This window comes from Haematobia irritans, chromosome 2 (genome assembly GCF_050003625.1).
Source record: "Haematobia irritans isolate KBUSLIRL chromosome 2, ASM5000362v1, whole genome shotgun sequence".
Classification (NCBI taxonomy): domain Eukaryota; kingdom Metazoa; phylum Arthropoda; class Insecta; order Diptera; family Muscidae; genus Haematobia; species Haematobia irritans.
This window is the reverse complement of record NC_134398.1, coordinates 83,916,815-83,935,157: the sequence shown is the minus strand read 5'-3', so window position 1 is coordinate 83,935,157 and position 18,343 is coordinate 83,916,815. Positions and strand designations below refer to the sequence as shown.

The 18,343-nt window shown below is 33.0% G+C and overlaps 4 long non-coding RNA genes across 4 annotated transcripts; 1 reads left to right on the top strand and 3 right to left on the bottom strand.

The window, feature by feature from the left end:
• The first annotated feature begins 3,565 nt into the window (after positions 1-3,565).
• Positions 3,566-4,821, top strand: LOC142225661 (uncharacterized). The gene is made up of 2 exons (XR_012719357.1): positions 3,566-4,570; positions 4,628-4,821. It is a non-coding gene; the product is annotated as an uncharacterized LOC142225661 (long non-coding RNA).
• A 6,202-nt stretch (positions 4,822-11,023) lies between these two features.
• Positions 11,024-12,090, bottom strand: LOC142223116 (uncharacterized). Its single transcript, XR_012718578.1, has 4 exons — positions 12,056-12,090; positions 11,770-11,936; positions 11,607-11,705; positions 11,024-11,541 (listed from the first exon to the last, which is right to left on the bottom strand). It is a non-coding gene; the product is annotated as an uncharacterized LOC142223116 (long non-coding RNA).
• Positions 12,091-13,034: 944 nt separating this feature from the next.
• Positions 13,035-14,691, bottom strand: LOC142225659 (uncharacterized). The gene is made up of 4 exons (XR_012719355.1): positions 14,422-14,691; positions 13,993-14,356; positions 13,597-13,928; positions 13,035-13,532 (listed from the first exon to the last, which is right to left on the bottom strand). It is a non-coding gene; the product is annotated as an uncharacterized LOC142225659 (long non-coding RNA).
• A 2,261-nt stretch (positions 14,692-16,952) lies between these two features.
• On the bottom strand, positions 16,953-17,978 carry LOC142225660 (uncharacterized). Its single transcript, XR_012719356.1, has 3 exons — positions 17,699-17,978; positions 17,536-17,634; positions 16,953-17,470 (listed from the first exon to the last, which is right to left on the bottom strand). It is a non-coding gene; the product is annotated as an uncharacterized LOC142225660 (long non-coding RNA).
• Between the last annotated feature and the right edge of the window lie 365 nt (positions 17,979-18,343).

Genomic DNA, 18,343 nt, shown 5'->3' with positions numbered 1-18,343 from the left:
ATAGATAGCAGAATTATTATTCTAACTATGCATGTCAAATTTAGTCAAAATTGGTTCAGATTGTATATAGCTCCCATATATACGTACACCAGAGTTGGGGAAATATGGTCGACTGTTTCATATTTTAGACCCATTTTCAATGGGATTTTCCTCCAATTGACTGGATAGTTTCCACAGAGAATACAAATATGGCCAAAATTCTCACAGTTTACACAAAATTCTGTGATGATTTCCCCATATCTTAGCCATATCCTACACACTGCAATGCCAAAATTTCCACAGAACGGATGAGTTTTAAATAAGGCTCCAAGTCGCCCTACACATATCTTGGCGAGATCTAACCAATATCCTTGTAAAATCGCCACTGCTGAGTAGCAAAAATTGTAAATATTACTCTAATTGTCCTATATCTCGAATACATATGTATCGCCTGAAAAATCATAAATCTCTTTTGTACAATTGCATTAAAATTTCTCTCGCTTCATATTTCCCATATTTTTTACTAACATTGTGTATCATCCCAGGGCGTTAGCCGATTTAAATTTTAATTCTAGAGTTTTTGTAGAAGTACAAAAAATTGTTTCCATTAAAAGTATTTGTATCTGCAAACCTTTATATAGTTCCCAGCAAATTTTAAGTAGTTGAGATGGTAACACAAATGTTTGTCTACATAGTGGTGAAGGGTATAATATAGTCGGCTCCGCCCGACTTTAAACTTTACTTACTTGTTTTTAATTGAAATGTATTCAATCAAAAAAAATGATAGTATCAATCATCAAAGCCAATTAAAAAATTAATTGATACAACTAATTTTTGTGATTGAGTTTTTTTTTTGTTTTTGATTGATTTTGCTGCATATTGCCTTTAACACCGCAATAAAATTGAGGATGTATAGTTTTATCAGTAGGCGTAATTTATCGCTTCGGAAATTTTGACAAAATTTTGAAGGGTGTCTGGGGGGGGGCTATGCCCCCCCCAGAGAAAATTTCTAGCTCCGCCAATGGGTTTCCATAAAAATTTTTCGCAAGAATGAACATAGTACCGGCCTTAACGCTGTAACTAGTGTTTCCGTTAGCCCTGGAGCCATCAGTATAAATGATTTTGTAACCCGTCAATTGGTCTAATATATTGCAGAAATGTTGTCTATAGAGCTCCGGTGGGGTGTGCTCCTTTGTGTGAGTACGAAGTGAGGTAATTACAGTCGAGGCATCAAATTTCCAGAAAGGTTCGTTTTTCCTAGCAACAGTTTGATTGTATGGTATATCCCATGAGTCGCATAGTGTCACTATTCGGTTGAGGGCAGAGTTCAACTTTCCAAATTTCTTATTCTTTTTTACCCTCTTGAGAAGGGATGGAAGGGGAGAACCATCGTTTACCAGAATTGTTTTAAACAATTTAGCGCAAACCATATCTCTAATGTCTTCGATAGATGAAAGTCCAGACTCAAACAACATGTTCGAGATTCTCGATGTACGATGGGAACCTAGTGCGATACGAATAGCCGAGTTGTAAACCGTCTTGATTTTATTTAGGTTAGCTTTGGATGTATCCCCATAGAGGTATAGACCATACATTATCTTAGGAAGAATTAAGGATTTTATAATTGAGATCAGAGAAAATGTGTTACATTGGAATTTTCTATTTGAAAGACATTTTAAAACATTTATACGGCGTTCTCACCAAGCATGTTTTGGGGTTTGAGATGTTTTCCCTTTATAAGCATTTCAAAACGAGTCGTTTTCCCCATACAAAAAATCATGTTAAAAACACAAGTTTTCCTCCAAAACACGTTACTTTTATAATTTAAACGCCCCTAATTTGGAATATGCTCTGACTGAACATACTCATTTCAAAATATATGTCAAATTTTTAAAATAAATTTCATAGAAAAAATGAATAAAGAAAGGCTTTGGAGACCATAGGGACGTGAAAATAACTTAAAAAAATGTTTTCCCTTTGAGACCGCGGTATTTATTTGAACAAGCGGTGAGTATATTTGAATTTAAAGAAAATGGGAACTTCGAATTTCCATGGCAACCGTCAAACTTAAAACATCTCAACTCGGTATGAACGGTGAAATGTTTTAGAAAAACGAACGAGGAAAACGAGTCAGTGGGAATATAGCATTAGGCTATTGTTAATAGAAAGAGACAGTCGTTCAATATGGGGTCTCCAATTGTAACGCTTGTTGAAGATAATTCCTAGAATTCTTAGGTTATCGACAGACGGTATCTGAAAATTGTTACAGCTCAGTATTGGGGTGCAGTTTTGTTTTTTACAGACGTGTAGGTGTTTGCATTTATGGAGAGAAATTTGTGCCCCGGAAAAAGCGCACCAACTCTCTATATCATTCAAGAGGTTGTCTAGATTGACGGAACCCTTGTTGCTTCTATTCATCTTCTTTATGATTACAAAATCGTCGGCATATGCAACGAAATCAATATCTTTGTGCAGTTTTATAGTCTGAGAAAGCTTGTCATAAGCTATTAAGAAAAGAATAACTGAAAGTGGAGATCCTTGAGGTATACCATTCGAGAGATCTCGAGAGATAGAGTAATGCGTATTGACTCTGACTCTAATTTTTCTATTCGACAGGAAATTCTTTTTGTAATTATATATCCTTGGCCCAATATTCCATTCCTGTAACTGCTTTAAAATAGTATGTACACCAATTTTATCAAAGGCCTTTGTGAAATCCAAAGAAATCAAGGATAAATGTCTACTTGTCGTAAGGCAGCTCTGTATTAAGTAATCCATGTAGACTAAAGGGTCTGCAATGGATTTACCTCTTCTGAATCCGAATTGGTTGTTGTTTATGAGCTTTTTGGTCGTGAGAAACCACCTATTGGTTGCCTATTGGCAACCAATTTGTCCAACAGTTTGGAAAAACAAGTGTTTGAAGAAATTGGACGATACGAATCTAATAGGGTTTTATCGCTCTTTGGTTTTAATATTGGAATAATAATACTCAGTTTAAATACATGTGGTATAGTCGAGTCAAGTATAGAATTATAGAGGTCTAAAAGCCTTTTCTTTAGACAAAGTCCAGCTTTTCTAATCATCTCATAAGTTATGCAGTCAATACCCGGAGTTTTGCCCTTCAGCCTAGATAGCGCACTACAAAATTCTATGTAAGTAAAATCTTTTTCGATTGAGGCCGATATTTTGCAAGGTGTAAGATTAATGGTTTGCTGGATGGCGTCACTTTTGCATTTCTGAAAGTTTTGCGGAAAACTATCGTCCCTTGCGAGTTCATTCCAATGGTCGCAAAAGGCATTGGCTATATCAGATTTTTCTGTTAGGACCATATTGTCACTTTGTATGCAGTGTATGGAGTTCCTTGGTTTTATACCACAAAATCTACGAATGTTGGACCACATCTTTTCTGAAGGAGTGAGATTGTTGACCTGTGAAGTGAACTTGTCAATGGCAAGTCTTTTAGATTTCTTAAGTTCCCTTTTATAAATGGCGTTGGCCCTACGATAGTTAGTTAGATTTTCGTCAGTAATATTGTTCCTAAATTTATAAAAAAGGCAATTTCTTTCCCGTTTCAATTCATTTAAGGTGCGGTTCCACCATGGGACGAAAGGTTTATCTTTATATAGAGGAAATCGTGGAATTGCACGATTGGAACTCTGTATTATTATCTTTTGAATATTGGCTGTCTCCTTATGAATGTTAGCGCTTCTAGGTCTATCATAGCTATACTCATCGGTTAGGGTCTCGTATAGGGCCCAATTCGCTTTTCTAGTATTGAAAAATGGTTTGTAGCGGATATCTTCCTGTGGTTTGTTGCCTGAAAACAGTGTTGTGAGAATGGGGAAATGGTCACTACCATAAAGATCTGATTCAATTTCCCATTTTGAATGGATTGCTAAAGATGGAGATGCTATTGTAAGGTCTATGTTGGTGAAGGTTTTGTGTGTGGAAAAATGTGTGGGTGAGCCGTCATTTAAAACCATAAGATCTGACTGTGGAATAAATTTGTGCCAAATATTGCCCTTTAAATTGTTAGAGCCTGAGCCCCATAACGGGTGCCAGCAATTCATGTCACCTGTAATTATAAGTGGAAAATGCGACGAGTTGAAAAGCTGTTGCAGATTGCAGATATTATAAGATTTTGCTGGGTTAATATAAGTAGAAAAAATTTAAACGTCATTTTCGAGAAGACTTTCACAGCAATGGAGTCGAAATCGTCGTATACGTCGACGAGTTGGTGTTGAATAGAGTTATGAATGAGTAGAGCAGAATTCTTTGACATATAAAGGCAATAGTTAATTGGAACAGGTACGGGCATATTTAGTTTAAAGTGTGTTTCCTGCAAAGTTATTACCCTGCCAGCATTTCAAAGTTCCATTTCAACCTCATCGTTACCACAGACTCGTAAATGTCACTTCAACCATCATGAAAAGGTACATCAAAAAGTACATGCAAGTAATTTGCCATCCCTACTGTTAAAAAAGCCATTTTTTTGTGAAACGCCAAGCGCAACCAGCTTGTTATATTTTAATTAAATAAAAACGAAAATAAAGTTCTGAAAACATAGATTATACGCTTAAAATTGTGAAAGGTATATTGGTGAACAATTTGGTGATTTTCCAAATGGAATAAAGTGATTGTTTTTCAGATATTTTACAGACACGCTGCCTCCATGGAATAAAAACACTGGTTGATAGACGCAGCAACATGTAACTCGCTACTTGTAACTCAACATCATCATTAATGCCAAAAATTATGTTAAATGTAATGTGATAGTGGTATAAATGTTATATTTTTAAGAATTTGTAAATGTTTAATCAAATTAATAAATATCTAAACAAACGTGTTTTACTCGACCACAATGATTCTTTTACAACTATCTTAAAATGCACTTTTCTGATTGTTTGGAGGGCCCTTATTGGCGTCGTTCTAAATTGATCTATAAAGGCACCTAATAATTGCACTCATGCGAAACATTTTTGTAGTAACTTGGCGTGGTACAACTTCTCAATAGTGACGGCGCTTTTCCGACGAGTTTTTGATGTCGTATATAATTGTTTTCGACGTAGTGGGGATTCTCAAAAGAGTCCCCAAATTCAAAAAATGTTGGCAGGGTATATGAGGTTTATGCTTTTTTAAAATTGTTTGTAGTTCACAATAATTATTTATGTAACCCTTTATATTTCATTGAAGAATTCTCAAAGTCATTTAAAATGTATATATAAAAAAAAAAGAAAAACATTAAAAAATCGTTGACTTTGTGTGATTGATTTATATGGGAACTACTTAAGAGTAAATAAAGAATATGATAATGGAAAAGGTGTAAGAGTATAAACGATTTATGGAGTATTACAAAAATATCGTGTTTATTATATGTGATAAGAGGTAAGAGATTCCATGAAGCTCTCATCGGAGTGGCGAACGGTTTAACTGTCAGCTTTACATCATGTTGTTTTCAATCTCTTGGCTGAATTTTATTCATCTGTATAAGTCTCATCACTCTCGTTGTTTTTGCAAACCTTTTTTGGTTTGTTATTAGATATGTTGCTTTTTAGTTCTCGTCTCACTCGCTTAGAAGTGTTCCTTGGAACAATAATTGCTTTGCTTTGGTTTGTCTTCTCAGGGTTAGATAATGAGGGTGGTTGAGTTAGTTGTTTTAATGGTGTTTTTTGTTTCTCATTGCTCTTTGGATTATCTGTGTTGTTGGTTTTATGGACTTTAGAAAAGGTTGGCTGTTCAAAAGTAGAATCATAACTAGTAACAGTTCTTGCTGCTGCTGAGTAAGAACTGTCAGTTGGGTGGCGTTGTTTATAGATTTTATGTGCTGTTTTGTTGTCGACTTTAGGTCTGTTCGCGTACTTTTCCAGTAAAAAATATCCAGTAAAAACTAGCAAGAGAATAAGAGTGTATTTTACACTCTTTGCTTAAAATTGCTGAAAAGTACACGAACGGTATCCAGTAACTATTTGCACATTGAAAATTTCAGCTGCTAAAACATTGAAAACAAACAAGTATATACGGCCGTAAGTTCGGCCAGGCCGAATCTTATGTACCCTCCACCATGGATTGCGTAGGAACTTCTACTAAAGGCTGTCATCCACAATCGAATTACTTGGGTTGCGATAACACTTGCCGATGGCAAGGTATCGTAAAACTTTTTAACACTGTCTTCTAAATTGTAAGTTAGCCCATACGGGGTATATATTAAACAAAAAAAGGCCGATTAAATACGTATATAATCTAGTTTGACAAAATTTTCTATAGAAATAAAATTTTGACAAAATTTTGTATAGAAATGAAACCTTGACAAAATTTTCTATAGAAATAAAATTTTGACAAAATTTTCTATAGAAATAAAAATTTGACAAATTTTTCTATAGAAATAAAAACTTGACAAAATTTTCTATAGAAATAAAATGTTGACAAAATTTTCTATGGAAGTAAAATGTTGACAAAATTTTCTATAGCAATACAATTTTGACAAAAATTTCTATAGAAATAAAATGTTGACAAAATTTTGTATAGAAATAAAATTTTGACAAACATTTCTATAGAAATAAACTTTTGATAAAACTTTCTATAGAAATGAAATTTTAACAAAACTTTCTATAGTAATAAAATTTGACAAAATTTTCTATGGAAATAAAGTTTTGGTAGATTACAAAATTTTCTATAGAAATAAAATTTTGACAAAATTTTCTATGGAAATAAAATTTTGACAAACATTTGTATAGAAATAAACTTTTGACAAAACTTTCTATAGAAATGAAATTTTGACAAAACTTTCTATAGTAATAAAATTTGACAAAATTTTCTATGGAAATAAAGTTTTGGTAGATTATTTTTGGCGATATGGACCAATTTTTGTGTAATAAGTCATCGGCTATATATAACTAAAGACCGATATGGACCAATTTTTACATGGCTGTTAGAGGCAAAATGTACCAAATTTCAACCGTATCGGATGACTTTTGCTCCTCCAAGAGGTTCCGGACGTCAAATCTGGGGACGGTTTATATGGGAACTATATATAATTATGGACCGATATGGACCAATTTTTGCATGGTTGTTAGAGACCATATACTAACACCATGTACCAAATTTCAACCGTATCGGATGACTTTTGCTCCTCCAAGAGGCTCCGGAGGTCAAATCTGGGGATCGGTTTATATGGGGGCTATATATAATTATGGACCGATATGGACCAAGTTTTGCATGGTTATTAGAGGCCGTAAACTAACATCAGGTACCAAATTTCAACCGGATCGGATGAATTTTGTCCCTCCAAGAGGCTCCGGAGGTCAAATCTGGGGATCGGTTTATATGGGGGCTATATATAATTATGGACCGATATGGACCAAGTTTTGCATGGTTATTAGAGGCCGTAAACTAACATCAGGTACCAAATTTCAACCGGATCGGATGAATTTTGTCCCTCCAAGAGGCTCCGGAGGTCAAATCTGGGGATCGGTTTATATGGGGGCTATATATAATTATGGACCGATATGGACCAATTTTTGCATGGTTGTTGGAGGCCGTATACTAACATCAGGTACCAAATTTCAACCGTATCGGATGAATTTTGCCCCTCCAAAAGTCTCCGGAGGTCAAATCTGGGGATCGGTTTATATGGGGGCTATATATAATTATGGACCGATATGGACCAATTTTTGCATGGTTGTTAGAGACCGTATACTAAGACCACGTACCAAATTTCAACCGGAACGGATGAATTTTGCTGCTCCGGGAGTCTCCCCAAGCCAAATTTGTGGATCGGTTTATATGGGGGCTATACGTAAACGTGGTCCGATATGGCCCATTTTCAATACCATCCGACCTACATCAATAACAACTACTTGTGCCAAGTTTCAAGTCGATAGCTTGTTTCGTTCGGAAGTTAGCGTGATTTCCACAGACGGACGGACAGACGGACAGACGGACGGACGGACAGACGGACGGACGGACGGACATGCTTAGATCGACTCAGAATTTCACCACGACCCAGAATATATATACTTTATGGGGTCTTAGAGCAATATTTCGATGTGTTACAAACGGAATGACAAAGTTAATATACCCCCATCCTATGGTGGAGGGTATAAAAACGAATCCTGTATATTTAACTTCCAATCGTAGTTGCCGAACATGTACATTGTATTGGTACTTTGTTTGTTATCATAAACCAGCTGGCAAACTATGCTATGGTTTGCAAGATTTTACTGGGGGGAAAATCTCTAGCAAAAACTTGCAATTTCTCTATCTCATAACTGTCAAATGTAGTCTCTCTCCGGCTCTCTTTTGTTGGCGTTTTGGTGTAAACGAACGACTTCCAGTAAAAATTTGTAATAATTATCAAAAATTATCGGGTTCTCGAACGGAGCTTTTATTGAGTGTTCTGATCGCTTGTATTTCTTTTTGTTTGATGAAAATTGGGCATGATTTGCTAAGAACTGAATGTGAGCACTCTATGAAATTCATTTCTTTGCAGTCTATGCATTTTATGTTTTTATTGCATGATTCGCCCTCTAAAACATGATCAATTTCACCGCAGTTAATGCATAGTTTTTCGTTGTTACACAATTTTGTTGTGTGTCCATATCGGAAGCAATTACGGCATCTTAATGGAAGTGGAACGTATGGTCTGATCCTAGTTAACTCATAACCAATTTCAATTTCCTCGGGTAGAGAAACTGAATTAAAGGTTACGATGATTAACCCAGTTTCAACAAGATCATATCCGTCCTTTTTTATGATTTTCTTAACTTCAATTACCTTTTGTTGTCTTATGGCGTTCTCTTTTCTTGTAAAAAATTCGCACTTTTTGTGCATTTTGCCCGGAAAATGTACTTTTTAGGTTCTTTTCTAAAAAAAAACAGGCAAAAGTGCGAAAAGGCTTCGAATTCTGTTGTGAAAATAGCGCCACGCATAGAGGCAAATTACGGGCATTTTCAGCACTGCCAAGAAACGAGAGTCCTGCGATTGCCCTGTTTCCTTCTTTGAGTTCTTTTCTGCACGCTGAAATGATAGCATTTTTTAGGTTGCTGGTAACATTTTAAAAATGCGCATTCTGTACAGACAAAATGAAGGCAAAGCACTTTTTTCAGAAAAGAAAACACCATTAATTCATCGGGTATCTCTTTCTCAGAGACACCTCGTAAGTCGTTGCAGTATATTACCCCTTTTGAGAAATTAAGCGATTTATGCTCAGTGACTGAGACTTCAATGCATGGGGAGAGTGAGATCAATTTTACAAGCTTAGTTGCTTGCGTACTGTTTTTTGTTTTGAGAAGTAAATCTCCACTTCTTAGTTTTTTACACATGTCAATTTGTCCACAAACACCATCAATAACCTTTTTAATTAGAAAAGGTGAAATGTTTTTGAGAGTTTCGTCACTGTTGATTCTTGACATTATTAAATATTTTGGTCCCACTGATAGGATGTTTAAAGGTTTGTTATTGTCCATTTCAAACGATAATTTAGATTCGATTAATGATTTAGACATATTTTTAAATAGTAATTTTAATATATGGTTTAATGGAATAGAGGAAGTTGTCTACGCACGCTTTCTCACGTTCACAGTCAGAAAGAGACTGAAATCTGGAAATTTTTGAGATAAGGTGAGTATTAATTTCGAGTTTAGCCGCTAAAATCGCTAAAGTAAAAACTAAATCAGTAAGAAAAATGCATGAAGTTATGCATATTTGTTGCAAATTTTATTATAACTTGATGGGGAAAAGCCCAAAGCAAATTTTCACAAAGTTTGTATTCCTTAAAATGGATTATTAAAGAAAAGTAATCGTGAAAAATTACGATTTTGGCGGCTAAACTCGAACTTAATACCCACCTTATAGGTGAGTACTAAGGTCGAGTTTAGACGCTAAAGTGAAAACTAAATCAGTAAAAAAAGGCATAAAATTGTACATATTTGTTGTAAATTTTATTATAACTCGATGGGAAATTGCCCAAAGTAAATTTTCACAAAGTTTGTATTCCTTAAAATGGATTATTAAAGAAAAGTAATCGTGAAAAATGACGATTTTAGCGGCTAAACTCGAACTTAACAGCCTATTTCTGATATCCGAACGAAAGCAATTGCGAACGAACGGCAGTCACTCACTTTCGTCTAGATTTGGGTTTCTCTAACTTCCTTTCGTTCTTTCGCATGGCTTACGTTACTGTCAAATGCTAATATTACCAGATCTCAATTATTTCAATTACTTGAAAATGGCCTATACATTTTAAAAATTATTTTCCATAAAATTCAATCTGGCATCGCCGTTTATTTTGCAAATTTTTCTCATTAGGTGAGTATTAAGTTCGAGTTTAGCCGCTAATTTTCACTAAAGTGAAAACTAAATCAGTAAAAAAGTCATAAAATTATACATATTTGTTGCAGATTTCATTATAACTTGATGGGGAATATCCCAAAGTAAATTTGCACAAAGTTTGTATTCATTAAAATGGATTACTAAAGAAAAGTAATCGTGAAAAAATGAGGATTTTAGCGGCTAAACTCGAACTTAATACCCACCTATTAGGGCTGTTTTCTTTTAGCACTGGATACCCTAAGCTGTGAAGGACTAAAAGAAAACAGAGTACTCGTTTATCCAGGACATCTCCAAAAATATGCAACACTGTCATCAGCTGTTCAAAAACAATCACAGAAAAGAAGTGAAATCTTGCATTTTTAATGTATGAAATGCTCCAATTAGTAATAAATACCCAATAAACACAAACGTTTGAAAAATGCTAAATTTCAACAATTTTTCAAACATTTTTTCAAAGGATTAGGGTAATATTCAAGTTGAGAAATTGTTGAGAAAATCGCGTTCTCAACAAAAAACAGACATTACCCTCAACAGTGAAATTCAACACATTGGCAATAATATCTCAAGTGTTGTCCTCAAATTGAAATGCATCGCTACTCAATAATTTGTCAAACAATTTTCGATGCGAGTCAAATTCAAAATTAACATCGTTGCAAATACTTTTCAACCTAAATTTGTATGAATGATATCCCCACTTCAAATTGAAAGTCAAAGCCAAAATCTTATGAATTTTGTATAATTTAATACACTACACTACATAATACACTACAATACCAATTGATAAATAATAATCTTATTAAACATATCAACAAATAAGAACAAAAAAAAAACAAACAACAAAACTTTAAATATCTTAAACATTATTAGTAAACACTTTTGCATTGATAATTCGTTTTCCTTCCTTTTGGTGTCATAAAACAGCATTACAATTTATTAACATGCGGGCAATTTTAAATTAGGAACGTACTGGACCGCGTGTTAGAATTGATTTCCAGCAGAACGAATTCACAAAATATCCATTTTAAACTGATAATAGCATATGAATTAAACTGACGATGTGATGCACATTTTCATCCAGAAGTTGTTGATTTCAACAATTTGTTGTTTTTAACAATTTTAATTGGTTGCACTTGTAATGTTTCTGGAAACTTTTTCTTGTCGATAAGCCACTCATTTTTCATTGGTCAGCTTTTTATTGTTTGCAAGAATGTAGCATCCAAAGATTTTAGTTTTCTGCAAAGAGATATAAATTTAGTGACTTCTTTAAAGTGCTGATTTAATTTTTCATATTGACGTACCAATTATTATAAACTATTTGAAGCAGTTCCAGTCCACCATTTTTTCATTAGTCAGCTATTTATTGTTTTCAAGAACGTAGAATCCATAATTTTAGTTTTCTACAAAGAGATATACATTTAGTGACTTTCTTAAAGTTTTATTTCATTTTTTATTTTCACTTACCTATTTTTATAAACTATTTGGTTATTTGTCTAAAATTTTCCATTTTTTTCATTTCTTGCAATTGACCACGAACTTCGTTGCACAAATAAGTATTGAAAACCACATGGTTTTTTCGTTGCATTTTAGGGTAGTGTTTTGTCAAAGTTTTCTCATATTATCTTCAACACCTTTTCAAAGATTTCGTCAACATTTTGGCAAATTGGAAGTAATTCGCAAACAATTTGAAGATGTATTGAAGATGAGCTATTTCAAGTCATGTTGAATTTATGTTGAAAATTATATTTACCCTCAAACTGAAAAGTTGTTGCATTTGAAAAACGCTCATACTGTGTTTATTGGGTATTTACTGCTGCGATTATTAATGACACTATACCACTTTGAATTTCATGTTTTTCGATAAATTAGTCACAATAAAGTGCTATTGTGAATCGATGAAGCGTCACTTTATCAAAACACAATCTGGCAAGATCGGCGCGACTTGCACTGATGAGATGTTCTGGATAGAACACCAGTGCAACGATGTTCTGGATAGCTCATACAAATGTTGCATACAGTGCAAAAAGAAAACAGCCCTATTGTTGATATTTGGTTTAGCTCAATATTTTTTTTAAGAAATTAGCCCTCGTAGAGAAATATGTATTTGTATTTCTATATATCTGCAATAATTAGGTTTCGGTTTTCCTCTTAATGAGTGTTTCATTCCAAATGTATGCGTTTGTTTTTAGAATTTCCTTTAAACGGTATATATGATAGTTATAAAGAGAAATATATCGATATAAACCACTTTTATCACATATTTGCACCAAAAAGAGTTAATCAATTTATTAAAAAACGTAATAATTAGTTTTTCTCTATTTATGAATGCCTTTTTCCACAAAACGAAAGGTTTGTGCAAAGTGAGTGGATTTGACATTTCTGTTCGACAAAATGCGAACGAATCCCAATAAACACAAACGTTTGAAAAATACTAAAATTCAATAATTTTTCAAACATTTTTTCAAAGGATTAGGGTAATATTCAAGTTGAGAAATTGTTGAGAAAATCGAGTTCTCAACAAAAAACAGACATTACCCTCAACAGTAAAATTCAACACAATAGCAATAATTTCTCAATTGTAATCCTCAAATTGAAATGCATCGCTACTCAATAATTTCTCAAACAGTTTTCAATATGAGAAAAATAAAAAACTAGCATTGTTGCGAATACTTTCAAACCACAATTTGTATGAAAGTCAATCCTAGTTCTAACTGAAAGTCAATACTAAATTTCTAGGGATTTTGTAAATTTTATTATTTTTTCGTTAACAAATATAAGAATCTTAAAAATAACATTAATAATATATGGAAATAATAATATTATACCAATCAAAATGTAATTATCTTATTAAACGTATTAATAAATAAAACTATGAATACAACTTTAAATATCTTAAACATTTTTACATGTATAATTCCATTTCCTCCATAATGTTGGTGTCATTAATATGCTGGCAATTTGAAATAATTACTATCGAGGAACTTGCTGGCTTGTGTGTTAGAATAGATTCCAGCAAGAGGAAATCACAAAATATCAAACTGATGATGGGATGTAAATTGATGTAATGCACATTTTCATCCAGAAGTTCTTGATATAGGAATTGTTGCACTTTGTTTTAATTGGTTGCACTTTGTAAGTTTTCTGAAAACTTTTCTTTGTTGTTTCCTTCATCGGTTTTTCATCGGCCAACATCTTCCAAGAATATACCATTCAATGATTTTAGTTTTCTGCAAAACAATCGAGTTTTGTGATTTCCATTATGTTTTCATTTCACTTTTTATTTTGACTTACCAATTTGTATTTCTTCCAACTGACCACGTACTTCGTGATTTCCTCAAGAACGTTGGTGTTACAAAATTGTTGTTATTAAAATACTGGCAATTTTCAGGAACTTGATGACCAGATAATTGGAATAAATTTCCAGCAATTTCAATTCACAAAATAACAAATTAAACCGATGATGCACATTTTCATCCAGAAGTTCTTGATATAGGAATTGTTGCACTTTGTTTTAGTTGGTTGCACTTTGTAAGTTTTCTGAAAACTTTTCTTTGTTGTTTCCTTCATCGGTTTTTCATCGGCCAACATCTTCCAAGAATATACCATTCAATGATTTTAGTTTTCTGCAAAACAATCGAGTTTTGTGATTTCCATTATGTTTTCATTTCACTTTTTATTTTGACTTACCAATTTGTATTTCTTCCAACTGACCAGGTACTTCGTGATTTCCTCAAGAACGTTGGTATTACAAAATTGTTGTTATTAAAATACTGGCAATTTTCAGGAACTTGATGGCCAGATAATTGGAATAAATTTCCAGCAATTTCAATTCACAAAATAACAAATTAAACCGATGATGCGATATAAATTAAACTATCGATGTGATGCGAATTATCATCCAGTAGTTGTTGATATGGAAAAGCATAAATACCAAGTTTTTTTGGTTGCACTTTGATTTATGGAAACTTTCTCTTCTCGATAATCCACTACCATTTTTCATCGGCCAGCCTCTTAATGTGTCCAAGAATCAGCATCCAAATATTTTAGTTGTCTGCAAAGAGATTTGAGTTTAGTGACTTCCTTAAAGTTTTCATTTCGTGTTTTAGTTTTACTTACCAATTATTATAAGCAATTTCAATTGATTATTAAAAAATTTCCACATTTTTGTATTTCTTCCACTTTGTTGTCCAAAGTAGTATTGAAAACCATGTGGTTTTTTCGTTGCATTTCAGGGTAGTGTTTTGTCAAAGTTTTCTCCAATTATCTTCAACACATTTTCAAAGTTTTCGTCAACATTTTGCCAAATTGGTTGTAATTCGCAAACAATTTGAAGATGAATTGAAGATGAGCTTTTTCAAGTCAAGTTGAATTTATGTTGAAAATGATATTTACCCTCAAACTTAAAAAGGTTTTAAAGTGCCATCGTTATTATACCCTAAACCACATAGTGGTCAGGGTATAATAAGTTTGATCGGCCAAAAAATGTGCATACCAGAAATATTGATTTTAGACCCCATAAAATATTTGATTATATGATTTAGACCCCATCGACTCAGAATCACCTCCTGAGTCGATCTAGCGCTTGGTGTCCGTCCGTCCGTCCGTCTGTCCATGTATTTGTTGTTCACAGGATTCCGGTCGCAATTATTAACCGATTTTGATGAAATTTGGTACAGGGTGTTTTTTGGGCACAAGGACTATTGAATTTGGAAGAAATCGGATCAAATTTAGATATAGCTCCCATATATATGTATCGCCCGATTTCGACAAATGGGGTCACGTTGCGCGTTTTTTCAAACGGATCGTCACCAAATTTTGCACATAGTAATCTTTTTCATCGCCCTTCAAGTCTGCAAAATTTCATTCAAATCGGTTCAGATTTAGATATAGCTCTCATATATATGTATCGCCCGATTTTCCCAAATTTGGCCACAAAACCTTTATTTATCAACCGATCTTACTCAAAGTTGGCTAAATATAATCTTCTATAGCACTAACTATATGTGCACAAAATCATCGAAATCAGTTCAGATTTAGCTATAGCTCCCATATATATGTACCGCCCGATTTTTCTAAATTTGGTCATAAAACCTTTATTTATCAACCGATCTTACCTAAATTTGGCTAAATGTAGTCTTCTATAGCACTTACTATATGTGCAAAAAATCATCGAAATCGGTTCAGATTTAGATATAGCTCCCATATATATGTATAGCCCGATTTTCCCAAATTTGGCCATAGAACCCTTATTTATTAACCGATCTTACTAAAAGTTGGCTAGATCCAGTCCTCTATAGTACTAACTATATGTGCAAAATTTCATCGAAATCGGTTCAGATGTAGATATAGCTCCCATATATGTATCGCCCGATTTTGAAAAATTCGCCCTTATAACCTTATGTTTGAACATACAGGCCTCATTTCTTAACTGATCTTACTCAAATCTTGCACAAGGTAACCTTTTGTGGTATTAATCAAACCCGCAAAATATTATGAAAATTGGTTCAAATTTAGATATAGCTTCCATATATATGCATCGCTCGATTTTCCCAAATTTGGCCATAGTACTCTTATTTATTAACCAATGTTACTCAAATTTAAAATTTTGATGTACAAGCCGATCGTACTTATACGTACTTGTAGCTCTTACATAAGAATATTGCTCGATTTTTACAAATTTGTATTTATTACCCACACTAATTTAAAGATTTTCTCTTTTTTAATAATGGGCTCAATATTAGTGGCATACTAACTCCGTAGGTGCAATATCAACACAGCCAGTGTCGCTAGAAGTAGGGGAAATTCCCTATATGTATGGTTTTTCTAATATTTAGCGTCTTCGACATCTAGGACATTTTCACTCAACACAATTTGTAATAATTTTTACATTTTGGTGGCTCTAGAAGAGGAAATTAGAAGCCGGCAAGGCTTGATCTTTAACAATGTGTGGTAAACTTTATTCCTGTAGAAAATTTTGTCAACATTTTATTTCTATAGAACATTTTATCAAAACTGTATTTCTATAGAATTTTTTTTCAGAATATTATTTCTATAAAAAATTTTCTCAAAATTTTATTTCTGTTGAATTTTTTCTCAAAATTGTATTTCTATAGAATTTATTGTCAAAATTTTCTTTCTATAGAAAAATTTCTCACAAAAATTTGTTTATAGAAACTTTTTCCAAAATTTTATTTTTATAGAGATTTAACAAAAAAGATTACTAATTTGGGTAGAATTCTACCAACTGTGGCGAGGTGTTGCATTTGAAAAACGCTCATCCTGTGTTTATTGGGATGGAGTTAGAGAAACCCAATTTTAGTGGTAACCCAATAAACACAAACGTTTGAAAAATGCTAAATTTCAACAATTTTTCAAACATTTTTTCAAAGGATTAGGGTAATATTCAAGTTGAGAAATTGTTGAGAAAATCGCGTTCTCAACAAAAAACAGACATTACCCTCAACAGTGAAATTCAACACATTGGCAATAATATCTCAAGTGTTGTCCTCAAATTGAAATGCATCGCTACTCAATAATTTGTCAAACAATTTTCGATGCGAGTCAAATTCAAAATTAACATCGTTGCAAATACTTTTCAACCTAAATTTGTATGAATGATATCCCCACTTCAAATTGAAAGTCAAAGCCAAAATCTTATGAATTTTGTATAATTTAATACACTACACTACATAATACACTACAATACCAATTGATAAATAATAATCTTATTAAACATATCAACAAATAAGAACAAAAAAAAAACAAACAACAAAACTTTAAATATCTTAAACATTATTAGTAAACACTTTTGCATTGATAATTCGTTTTCCTTCCTTTTGGTGTCATAAAACAGCATTACAATTTATTAACATGCGGGCAATTTTAAATTAGGAACGTACTGGACCGCGTGTTAGAATTGATTTCCAGCAGAACGAATTCACAAAATATCCATTTTAAACTGATAATAGCATATGAATTAAACTGACGATGTGATGCACATTTTCATCCAGAAGTTGTTGATTTCAACAATTTGTTGTTTTTAACAATTTTAATTGGTTGCACTTGTAATGTTTCTGGAAACTTTTTCTTGTCGATAAGCCACTCATTTTTCATTGGTCAGCTTTTTATTGTTTGCAAGAATGTAGCATCCAAAGATTTTAGTTTTCTGCAAAGAGATATAAATTTAGTGACTTCTTTAAAGTGCTGATTTAATTTTTCATATTGACGTACCAATTATTATAAACTATTTGAAGCAGTTCCAGTCCACCATTTTTTCATTAGTCAGCTATTTATTGTTTTCAAGAACGTAGAATCCATAATTTTAGTTTTCTACAAAGAGATATACATTTAGTGACTTTCTTAAAGTTTTATTTCATTTTTTATTTTCACTTACCTATTTTTATAAACTATTTGGTTATTTGTCTAAAATTTTCCATTTTTTTCATTTCTTGCAATTGACCACGAACTTCGTTGCACAAATAAGTATTGAAAACCACATGGTTTTTTCGTTGCATTTTAGGGTAGTGTTTTGTCAAAGTTTTCTCATATTATCTTCAACACCTTTTCAAAGATTTCGTCAACATTTTGGCAAATTGGAAGTAATTCGCAAACAATTTGAAGATGTATTGAAGATGAGCTATTTCAAGTCATGTTGAATTTATGTTGAAAATTATATTTACCCTCAAACTGAAAAGTTGTTGCATTTGAAAAACGCTCATACTGTGTTTATTGGGAACGTTACGTTTTCGTTCGCATTGATTTTCGTCTCACTTGTCGTTTAGATAGAGCTTAGAGAAACCGAAATCAGCTGATTTTCGTTTTGTATGCGAACGAACAGCAGAATTCGGATATCAGAAATAGGTTGTAATACCAACCTATACCGAAAAAAAATTATGAAAATCGATCCCAAATGACAGCCCTAATTAAAATACACCTATTTTTGAATACTTTTTAGCTTTGTGATTGGTGAGTTCACGGAGACACAAATTATTTTAGTTATCTGTAATTTATAGCGTTTATTCATTAATTCGTTTATTCG